Source organism: Trichosurus vulpecula, chromosome 4 (genome assembly GCF_011100635.1).
Source record: "Trichosurus vulpecula isolate mTriVul1 chromosome 4, mTriVul1.pri, whole genome shotgun sequence".
In the NCBI taxonomy this organism is placed as follows: Eukaryota; Metazoa; Chordata; class Mammalia; order Diprotodontia; family Phalangeridae; genus Trichosurus; species Trichosurus vulpecula.
This window is the reverse complement of record NC_050576.1, coordinates 15001869-15013843: the sequence shown is the minus strand read 5'-3', so window position 1 is coordinate 15013843 and position 11975 is coordinate 15001869. Positions and strand designations below refer to the sequence as shown.

Below are 11975 nucleotides of genomic sequence, written 5' to 3'. Positions count from 1 at the left end.
TCTCCTTTGATTTTCACAACAACTCTGGGAGATGGGAGATCCTTATTTTGCAGATGAGGAAACTGAGGCAGACAGGTTAAGTGACTTGCCTAGGATCACACAACTAGTCAGTGCCTGAGGCTGGATTTGAACTCAGGTCTCTTCTGACTCCAGGCCTGGCTTTATTCACAGGCCCAGCTGCTAGGTGTCCAACACTATGCCTGGCTTCAATTTTATTTCTTAATCAGAAAACATCAACTAAGGTGTTTTTTTTTTCCCCCCAAAATTTTCTTCATCATGTCATAAGATTTGGCTGCTAGGTGGCGCCATAGTGTACAGGGTGCTGGGTCTGGAGTCAAGAAGATTCATCTTTATGAGTTCAAATCTAGCCTCTGGTCAAGTCACTTCACTGTGTTTGCCTCAGTTTCCTCATCTGTAAAAACGAACTGGAGAAGGAAGTGGCAAATTACTCCAGTATCTTGGCCAAGAAAACCCCAAATAGGGTCACCAAGAGTCAGACGTGACTGAATAACAATACAACCATAAATCACAGAATGAGAGCTGAACAGAACTCCACCTTCCCCTCTCCACACACCAACTCTACAGATAAGAAAACCGGGGCCCAGAGATGTTGTGAGTTGTCCAGGCCCTAATAACTAGTCTGAAGTGGGATTTGAACTCGCCACAAGCTCACCCTTATTTTATTCCTGGATAAGGAAGGGAAGGGTTAATGAAATCGCACCCGTATCTGTTGTCAGCTTGCCACAGTGGGTAGAACGCTGAACTTGCAGTTAGAAACACCCAGGTTCAGATCCTGCCTCAAACATTCAGCGTCTTACCCTTAGGAAAATGACTAGCTTCTTTGAGCCTCAGTTCTTCACCTCTGAAATGGGAATAAGAGCAGCTGTGGCTTCTGATGCCCAGGGCTGCTTGCCAGGAGGAGCTTAACTTAATTATGTAAATTATTTGGTAAGTCACAAAGCACTATGGAAATGTCCTTGGTTCTTATCCCTTGGTACACACTCTTGTCCTTTGAATCCCCTGAACAAGAACTGCGTTCCAAGCCACGAGGAAAGGTCAGCTTTGGGTTGGGGTTTGCCCTGTTCTCACGAGCCATGGGAAAAATGATTCCTTCTTGATTTTTGTCCTTTGATGGTTGGGAAAATCCTTTGATGTAAATGCAAGTTGACCAGTGTTGCTGATAGGTGCACTTAAAACATTTCTGCCAATCCCTCGAACTGTGTGAGGAAGAACTGGGTTTGAGGCTGAGGGGCTTTGGGACTGTTTCCCTGACTACCTGTGACCTCCAGTAAATCATTAAACCCCTCCCGGCTTCAGCTTTCTCAGCCGAAAAATGAGAAGGTTCAAACTAACTAGATGGCTTCCAACCTTTTCCGCTCTCAGTCTGAGATCTTAGGATCTAATGCAGCAACTAGAAAGAACCTACTATGGCCCTGTGCTATTCAGCAAAAATACAAAGATTAGGGAGAAAATGGTCCCTGCCCTCCAGCATCTTACATTCATTCAGAATAACATACTTGAATCTCTCTCTCTCTCTCTCTCTCTCTCTCTCACACACACACACACATGCATGTAGGTTATTTAAATTCTTCTTGCCCTGTAAGATAACAATGTTAGTATTTTTAAAATATTTACGTTGAGTTTTTAACTTAGAAGACTAACCATTTGGAGGTTTCGATTATAGCAATGTGCGGTTGTGTATGTGTGTGGACTCCACTTACAATCCCAGGGACTTGTAAACTGATTTACTGCTGGCTTTCCCAAGGCTGTGTTTGAATTAAAGAGTTCAGATTTCTGAAATTCCTTTGGTCCTCTGGGGATTGGGATAAGAGAGAGTGACAGGCTGAAACTGAGTAGCAGAGAAGGTCTGACTTCTTCTAGAATCCCCATGTCTCAGTAACTGGAAGCATTTTATCCCTAAAGGTAAAGCACCCCACAGATCATACTCTCAGACTTTCCTGGGATCAGTTCCTCCTACTGATATTTCAGATCCTTCATTCACATGATTCTCTGCTTTTGAAAAGTCACAAAGGCCTGACACCTTTGGGTGGTCAGAGTTCCAGCCCAGTGCCTCTGGACTTCTTGGCCAGCATTTTTTGTTTCTTTGTTTTTTAGATGGGGTGGCCTTCTGTCACTTTCACAATTTTATGCAACAGACAGAAAGACAAGCTTCATTTGGATAGCTTTTAAATATCTCTAATGTACATCAAGTGTGGTGATCTCTTCAGCTCCCTCAATTTAATAACCATCTCTATGCTGATGATTTTCAAATCTAGCTTTCCTGCCTAAAACTCTCTGGTGATCTCCTATCTTACTTCTCCCGACACCATGAACTGGATGTCCAGTAGACATCTTCAACTTACTATCTTTCTTCCTAGGTGTTCCCCCCTCCTCCTACCTTTCCTTTTACTCTAGAGGACCACACCACCCTCTCACTCCCTTAAGCTCCCAACCTAGGAGTCATCCTGGATTCCTCACGATCTCTCATCCCACCCCATCCAATATGGTGCCAAGGCCTTGATTTTGCCTTCATAACATCTCTCAAATACACCCTCAGGCCCTTATCACCTCACACCTGGATTATTGAAATACCTGCTGCTGGGTCTGCCTGCCTCAAGTGCCTCCCCACTCCAGTCCATTCCCCATTTGGGGACCAAAGTGATTCTCCTAAAGGACAATCTGACCATATTACCCCCTTCCCAACTCAACAAACTGCAGTGGCTCCCAGCATCTCCAGGATCCAATATAAAACCCTCTGTTTGGCATTTAAAGCCCTTTATGACACCTCCACCCCCACCTGCCCCCCTCCCTCCCAACATACCCTTTCCAATTTTCTTCTACCTTATTCCACACTATCTACTCTTTGATTCAGTGATACTGGCCATGAACAAGACATTCCATCTCTCTGCTCCAGGGCATTTGAAGTCCCACCTAAAATCCTACCTTCTACAGGAAGCCTTCCCCAAGCTCCTTTCATTCCAGTGCCTTCCCTCCTTTAATGATTTATTATTTATCTTGTATAGAGTTTGCTTTGTATAGATTTTTTGGTTTGTTGTCTCCCACATTAGATTCTGAGCTCCCCGAGGGTGGGAAATGTCTTTTGCCTCCTTTTCTATCTCCAGTTCCTGGCACACAGTAGGCTTAGCAAATGTTTATCAGTTGATTGCTTGGATAGCCAAGGCCAGTACTAATGTTAGACCAGGAAACGGAGAGAGCAATGAACAATCCCCAGATTTTTTCTATCTGCATAACAGCAGTGTCACCATTTATCTTGGGTGAGGGAAGTGAGACTCAAGGTTTGTTGAGAGGATTCATTGTGCGGTGGAATAGATGTTGGATTTGGAGTTAGAAACCTGGGGTTCAGATCCCAGCTCTTGCTGCTCGATGTCTGGATGATCTTGAGCAAGTCACCTTGGGCCTCAGTTTCCCTGTTCTTAAAACAAAGGGGTTACCTTTGAGGTGCCTTTTAGCTCTAAAGCAGGGATTCTCAGCCTTCTTGGGTCCTTAGGCCCAAATGGGAAGCCCTGTGTTTTTAATTGTGTTTGTAAATGCATAAAATAAAATGTGTGGGATCACAAAGGAAACCAACTGTAATAAAAGACACTTAATAAAATATTAAACAAACAAATCCCCAGACCCCAGGCTGCGACCCCATGTTCTATAGGCTAAGATCCTGTGTATTGTGTCTAGCAGGGTGTAAGTGCCCTGAGGGCAGGCACTCCAAAATCTCCTTTGGTTGTTCTCCTTCTGGCCCTTGAAGAATGCAAGTTGTTGTTGTCAGACCTTCCAGTTGTGTAGACTTTTCATGACTGGGGAATCTTCTTGGCAAAAACACTGCAGTGCTTTGCCATACCATACACAGTAAGTAATTAATAAAAGCTTATTGAATTGAATAGAATTATAATGGCCTCCCTAAATTAAGGTCCTATTTAGAACTTAAGATGGTCCATTTGCCACCAGCTAGCTGTGGCTCAATAAATACCTCCTGATTTCATAAACACTAAGGAGAACATTGGACCCACCCACTGAAGAATCCTTGTCTCCCATAGGTCAATGGACCTCCCTCCAGAAGTGGTGGAGGTTCACTGTGGAACATGGTGTGAACATGTGTAATGTTGTCGCCATACCCCTATCCACATCTGAGACCAGGAACCTTTGTGTATACCAGAGGCTCTTGACCTTTTTTTGTATCCTGGATCCTTTTGGCAATCGTTGTGGTGGAGTCTCCAGACCTCTGCTTGGAAGCATGTTCTTACATGCATAAAGTAAAATACATAGGGTTACAAGGCAACCAATGATATGGAAACATAGATGAGTTTTTTCCCCCCAAGTTCCTGCCCCCTGAAGATTCTCCAATAGACCTGTGGGTCCCAGGCTAAGAACCCTGTTGTAGAGGATCCTTGTTCACATATGAGTTAGACTAGATGTCCTTCTGGTTCTTTCTTGTGCTGAAATTTGAATTCTCCCCAACAGATGCACTCTATCCCTTATACTGGGGAGCAGAGGTGAGAGAGGGGGAGGGTGTTAGCTTCAATTCACAAAAAAAGAGAATATTTTTTCTTATTTTCTCTTTCTTTTCCTTCCTTTCTTCCATCCTTTCTTCCATCCTTTCTTCCTTCCTTCCTTCCTTCCTTCCTTCCTTCCTTCCTTCCTTTTCTTTCTTTCTGGTAGGGAGGTAGCTTAGTACGATGGAAAACAACACTGACCATGGGGTCAGGTGTCCTAGATCCAAATCCCGTCTCCAATATGGATGATCAGTGGGACCATAGGCAAGTTAGCTCTTTAGTCTTCCTGGGCTTTCCATTCTGTCATCTCCAAAATGTCGAGGTTAGACAGCCTCTGAGGTCCCTTCCAGTTTAACTCACAGCTGAGCCCAAATCCACTGTGCCTGCCACTACAATAACGGGCTAAATATTATTATTAAGTCCTTTAAAATGGTTCAGAGAGGCGGTGTGTGTCCTGGTGGGCAGGAGTCAGGGGACCTGTCTGTCCTCATCTCCTCACTGGCTCTGTGGTCAGCTCCTGGCTTCTTATCCCTGCCCCCCACCCCACACCTGTGTGACTCTAGACTTGCCTTTAGGAGCTTCAGTTCTATCCAGTGGGGGCCTATGACTGTGAGGGAGCCACTTCATCCTTTCTTAACTTGAGGCCATTCTCTGGGACTTAGCTACCAATTCAGAGCTTGCTGTGATCCATACTGGGAGCACCTTCTAGTAATCCTCTGAGGAAATCACAGATGCTTTGTATATTCCCAAGTGTGAAAGTAATTAGAAGAATCAAAGAATTGGTTGGGTTTAAAAGGAGGGAAAGCTGGCTTAGTTTAAGCATTTCCATTTTGACAACTCTGCTCCTCACTGGGTACCAGGCACTGGGCTCAGCCCTGAGGCTTGGTGTGAAAGTCCCTACCCTCTGGGAGCATACATTCTAATAAAGGAAAGGAGCACGGAAAGGGTGTGGGAAAGCGGAAAGACATGGGAGACATCCTGAGGACACTGTAGGAAGCCCAGGGATCAGCAATCACGGATTCAGAGACATGACAGGGGCAGAAGTCAGCAATGATCTCGTCCAAAGTCCACATCATGTCACAGATGGAGAAACTAAAGCCTAGGAGTGGAAAGTGACTTACCCAAGACTGGATGGCTAAAAAAAAAGTTGTCAAGCTAGCACTTGAGCTGAGGGCTTCCTGAATCTGTTTCACTTTGTCAGGAATTGGGCAGCTAGGTGGCGCCACAGTGGATAGAGCTCTGGCCTTGGAACCAGGAAGACCTGGATTCAGACACTTACTGGCTGTGTGACCCTGGGCAAGTCACTTAACCCTGTCTGCCTCAGTTTCCTCATCTGTAAAATGAGCTGGAGAAAAAAAATAGTAAACCACTCCAGTATCTCTACCAAGAAAATCCCAAATGGGGTCATGAAGAGTCAGACACAACTGAAACTACTAAACAAGAAAAATTAGTTCTCTGCTTCTACTGCCTGAATATTCAAAACCAATGCTACTTACCTTCCGGGGCTGGTGGAAGAATGAGATGAGATAATATCTATAAAGCTCTTTGAAAACTTAAAAGTAATATATAAATGCCATCTACCATCATCTCATTTTTGTGGTCACTCTATATTATTATTATTATTATTATTATTTCATGATTCACCACTGAGTCGGACCATCTGAGTTTAAATCTCAGCTCTGTAACTGACTACACCTGTATAACTTTGAGCAAGTCATTTACCCTCTCTGTGCCTTAATTTCTTCATCTGTAATCTGGGAAGGGGGTTGAACAAGATGACCACTGGGGTTCCTTAAAGTTCTGAATCTCATGAGTCCATGAATCCACCCTTTAATGCATCTTTTTTTGTTTGTTTGTTTTTGACTCTGACAGAAGATTTTCTTTCCTAAGCTCCTTGGTATTCTTGCATTTGAAATGTGTTTTTGTTGCCCTAGCCTTAGATTCCTAAGCACTTAATGAACTTGGCACTTCTACTCAACCACAACTATGCAGGTGTGTCCAGGCCACCGGGCAGTTGTTCCAGGTACTGATGAATACTTGGCAGGTGGGGAAAGAGGACAAAGGAAACTTTGATTGACGACTCTAGGTCTGACCCCAGACTGTCCTGGGGGTGATCAGTGGGCTCTCAAAGGCCAACAGTGACTTAAATTGGAAGACTGCTTCCTTTTCCTATCTGCCAATTTCCCTATATAATCATAGTAATAGTAACAACAATAGAAACAATAAACTGGCAGTCATCTTGCTGGACCTGTGAATTCATCAGCCTGGGTCTTCCTTGTATTGGCACAGACCTGCTGCTCCTCTGTAACTTTGAGCCTGAGAGAGTTGCTGGGTCATTGTGACATTGTGTGACCTGGCCAGCCTCACCCAGCCAGCACATACCAGAGGCTGGACATTAACCCAGGATTTCCTCATTTAAAGGCCAGCTCCCTTGTCTGTGATGCCAAGCTGCCCATCAGACACTATTCATGCTGATACCTTGGCACCTCGAATTTATCTCTGTAAGGTTACCTGTTCAGGTATTCACAACCTGACACATTCAGCCCTGTTTTGAACTCTGCCTTCCTGATCCCTCATCCTCAGATGACCGCATCCCTCCACTGTCTTCTGTTTTGCTCAGCCCCAGAAAGTAGACATAAGCATGAGGAGAAGGCAGCTAGGTGGCTTGGTGAATAGAGTGATATATTTGGAGTGAGAAAGACCGAGTTCAAATCCTGTCTCAGACCCATACTGGCTTCATGACTGAGCAAATTGCTTATAACCTCTTGCAGCTTAAGCATCTTCTTCTGTAAAATGGGCATCATAAGAGCACCCACCTCACAGGGCTGTGAGGAAAGTCCCTGGCATGCCTATATAAATAGGAGTTATTATAAGAGGGAAAACATGATATGTCAGAAATGACCTTGAAGACAACCTAGTCAAAACCTTTCCTTTTATAGAAGAAAAAATGAGCTCAGAGAGACACAACGATTTCCCCAGCACCACACAGGGAGCCTCAATCTGCTTCTCTTTGTTACCACTGCTACCCTCTGGGGCCAAGCAGGACAAGTCTGACCTTTTTCAAAGCACAACAAGCCTTCATTTCAGATACTAATTGAACTGGATTCCCTCTAAAGTTAGAGGAGCATAGATTTAGAGCTGTGTGGGACCTTGGAAGTCATCTAGTATAGTGGTATCCAGCTCAAATGGAAATGAAAACCACAAATCAACATTATCTATGTTGTATTGTATTTTTGTTAATTTTGTTAAATATTTCCCAGTTACATTTTAATCAGTTTCCTGGGGCATTTTGCTGCAGTCCTGGATGACTCTGATGTAGTACAACTTCCTTAATTAAACATGAGACAACAGATTCAGAGAATTAAAGTCATTTGGCCAGTAAGTAGCAGAATTTGAATCCAGACCCATAGGAAATTGCTCCAACTTTTATTATCTGTGATCAGAAGAGAAAGAACATTAGCTTTGGAGTCAGAAGATCTGAATTCAAATCCCGACTCTTACTGTTGGTGGGACCTGAGGCAAATCACTTAATTTCTCTGGGCCTCAATTTTCTTACCTGGAAAATGATGCAATTAGACCATACAATCTCTGAAGTCCCTTCTAGCTGCAGAACCAAGGGTGTGCTGGCAAATGTTTAACAACTGGATCTGTGGAAAATATGTTTACATGATATACTTTTAAGTTTAATCAAAATTATTAATATTTTATCCATCATTTTAAGCCTAACAAAGTAATAAGTCAAGTTCTGATTTATAGCCTTTGCCAATTTCTGGGGTGTAGATGCTCAGCTGACTACAGAAAACCACTGTCTAGATCTTTGCTGATTCCATGATACTTCCAAGTTGCACATCTGTGACCCTGTGATTCATAAGTCTTCTCTTGGATGAGGCAGGAACAGACACAAACACCATTATAATATATATGATATAATATATCAATAAAATTTATATAAAATATGTGCTGTATGAGATAGAGAGTGGAGAGACAAAGAGACGGGGGGGGGGGAGGGAGAAAGAGAGAGGGGGGGGAGGGAGGGAGGATTAGGACCCAGAAAGACCTAAGTTCCAATATCATCTCAAGCACTAGCCAGGTCACTTAACAATCAGACTCTCAGTTTCCTCAATTGTAAATGGATATAATGACACCTGTGGTGGCCAGCTCCCAGTTCTGAGGCTTAAATGAGAGCCTGTACATATAGACCCCTGTAAGCCTTGAAGCTTTATGTTAATGTCAGATATCATTAGAGGAGGGTTTTCAATATGCCCAGTTTAGGCTAGGAGGGAGACAGTGAGTAGTGGATGGAAAGAGAGCAGAAGGGCGAGGAGGGCAGTGGCTCCGGCCGGATGGGGACGGACAAGGCAGGGACATGAGGGAGCATGGAAAGAATCCTGTGGAGAGCCTTCTTTCATTTGATGTGACTGTCTGTAAACAATTATAGCCACGAGGTGTCGTCAACAGCAAAATGAGAAACATGACGGGTTGAGATCAGCCCGTGAGGATAGAATGGCAGAAATAATGAAGTGCATTTTTGAAAATGAGAACTATCATGTGACATCTGGTTTACTTTACTATAGCTCTGTGTGTGTGTGTTTGTATGTGTGTGTGTGTGTGTGTGTGTGTGTGTGTGTGTATTGTGTGTGCGTGTGTTTGTGCACAAATGTCCGTCTGTGTGTGTTGCTTATATAAGCATGATTGACTTTGGCTGAAATGTGGACTTCTCTATTTGTACAAAATTTCAGAGTTTCAATTTGAAATATTTTTTTTCCTGTCTTATTCTATTTGTTCCATAAACAACACCTCTCCTGCCTTCTGCCTCTTGCCTCCTGCCTCCCTATGGAAATGTTTGGATGTCACATCTGGAAATCTGAGTTCCTAAATTTCTTTTTTTTTTCCATTGCAGCGCATATTCAACTCTTTTGTGTACACTGAGAAGATCTCTAATGGAGAGAGTGAGGTCCAGCAGGTAAGGAGATCTTGGAAATAAAACTATCTCCACTCTGTCCCTTCTTTCACGTGGAAGTGAATCTTTGTTCTTGTGGGCCATCTTGCACTTGAATTTCATTACCACTCTGCTGCACTCATTTCTTTTAAAACATTTTTTGTCAATATCTGATGTTTTTTATATCATATACTGTTCTCAGTGAGTCCTTCCCCCTCCCAGAAAGCCATCCCTTAGAGAATAAGAGGAAATAAAGATAGCTTCATCAAATCTAGCCAACATATCAGAGAAATCTTCTATATGCTGTATTACACCCCATAATTCCCCACTTCTTCAGCCGTGCCTGCTTCTCCTCTCTCTTCTTCTGAGCCCCAGCTTGTTCATCTTCCTTTCCCAGCATTCCTTTTTGAATGTATAGTTATTGTTCTGCCCATTGTGTTGTTGCCATGGCATATATTGTCTTCTAGATTCTTCTTTAGTTTTGCATCAATTCATAGAAGTCTTCCTCCGCTTCTCTGTATTTATCATCTTGCACAGCAGAGTAAGATTCCATTGCGTTTCTTTTTTTTTCTAACTATTCCCCAATTGACGAACAACTAATGTGTTTCTAGTTCTTTGCTACTACACAAAATGCTGCTACGGTGATCATGGCATGTTAGGGCCTTTTTCTTTGGCCATTTGCCTCCTTGGGATAGATTAGCGATGAAATCTCTGGAACAAAGAGTAAAGCCACTTTCTTTGCAGAATTCCAAATTGCTTTCCCAAAGGGTAGGAACTAACCACATTGACATTCATGGGGCTACACATGTTTCACACTGATATCTGAGAATTGAAGTAGGAGAACCTGGGTTCAGGCTTCAGATTTTATCCCTGCAACCCTGGCCAAATCCCTTAACCTCTCTGAACCTTGCCTGTGTAAAATGGGAGGAATACCACCCTTCCCTCTCAGATTCTTCACTTTCTTCCCTTTTCACCATCTCAAATGGCAATTTGGGATCCGAGGTAGGCTCTTTCCTGGAGTCTGTAGAGCTGGGCTCCTTAATCTTTTTTTAATCATGGATCTCTTTGGTGGCGTCTGGTGGAGCCTTCTCGGAAACATGTTATAAAATGCATAAAATACATATGATTTGAAGGAAACCGATCATATTGAAATATGTTTTTAAAAATCAAGCCAAAAAAAGGGCTACAGACCCCAGGTTAAGCATGTGTACCTTAAAGCTTGCTTCAAAACAACTTCCTCCGAAGGTGCCTATGAAGAGCAGGTCTGTTGATAAAATCAATGTCAGTGGATTCTAGATTGCAGTGTCACCTTAGCTGATGGCTCACTTACTGGATATGCTGGGTGCTGAGGAGACCCCCAACTTTGGCATCAGAAAACCTGAGTCCTGTCTCTTCAGTCTGTCCCTCCTTGGGTTGGGTAACTTGGGCAAGGCCTTTCGTGTTTTGGTGAGTGGCTGAGGTTTCAGTTGAGATGTTTTTTGCCTTCTTTCTGTTAGCCAGTCTGGTGGCCTGGTTTGAATCTCCCTCCCCTGCAGATAGTTCGAGCTTCCATTCCTTGGAGCCCTTTTCACACCAAGAGGGAGAGCTGACTTCAATATCCTACTTAAGCGGACAGTAAATCTAAGCTGGTGGTAATATCTGCTGGATAGTGATACCAGAGAATCTGACCTACCAAAAACAACATATCCCGATTTTTGGATCTGAATGTAAAACTTTCTGTTAATGTAGATTATACTTTAAAAAACAAACCAGGAATGTGGGGCTGTAATTACCTGACAGGGCATCTTACATTTTTCATTACTTGAATAGAGGGAGGAATCATGCTGCCAAGGAAACCATGGCAACCATGTTGGGAAAACAAAAATCGTGCAAGTATCTACCTAGGCTCAACTTTCTCCTAGATTCTTTTGCAAAATGTGTATGTGTAGGTGTGAGATAGCAAGACAAAGAGAGAGTATATGCATCCAGAGAATCGAGTTAGGGGAAAATGAAGCATGATGGGTAGAAGGCCTTGGAATCAAGTTATAATATGATAGAATTTAGAATGAGAAGAGACCCCATTTGGAGTTTTCTTAGCAAAGATACTGGAATGATTTGCCATTTCCTTCTCCAGCTCATTTTACAGATGAGGAAACTGAGGCAAAGAGGGTAAGGTGACTTTCCCAGGGTCACACAGCTAGTAAGAGTCTGAGGCTAGATTTGAACTCAGGAAGATGAGTCTTCTTGACTCCAGGCCTGGTGCTCTGTGTACTAAGGCACTACCTAGCTGCCTGGAAGAGACTTTAGAAATCATTATTGCAATAAAACTTTCCATTTAACAAATGGTAAAATTGAGGCCCAAAGAGGATCATAGGGTCATCATTTTAGAGCTAGAAGCCACTTTAGAGGCCATCTAATCAGATGAGAAAAGAGGGAGGCATTTTAATGACTTATCCAAAATCACATGGATCACAAACATCCAAGGCAAGATTTAAACACATGCCCTCTGACTATAGAATTTGTGTTTTTTCCATTATACCATTATGTTTGCC

The 11975-nt window shown here is 43.1% G+C and overlaps 1 protein-coding gene across 1 annotated transcript in view; it reads left to right on the top strand.

The window, feature by feature from the left end:
* Window positions 1-9418: 9418 nt before the first annotated feature.
* CACHD1 (cache domain containing 1) overlaps window positions 9419-11975 on the top strand; it is a 141463-nt gene continuing 138906 nt past the window's right edge. The window contains exon 1 of the mRNA XM_036757767.1: window positions 9419-9468. The gene's annotated coding sequence lies outside the window, so the exon portion shown is untranslated. The remainder of the gene's footprint in view (window positions 9469-11975) is intronic.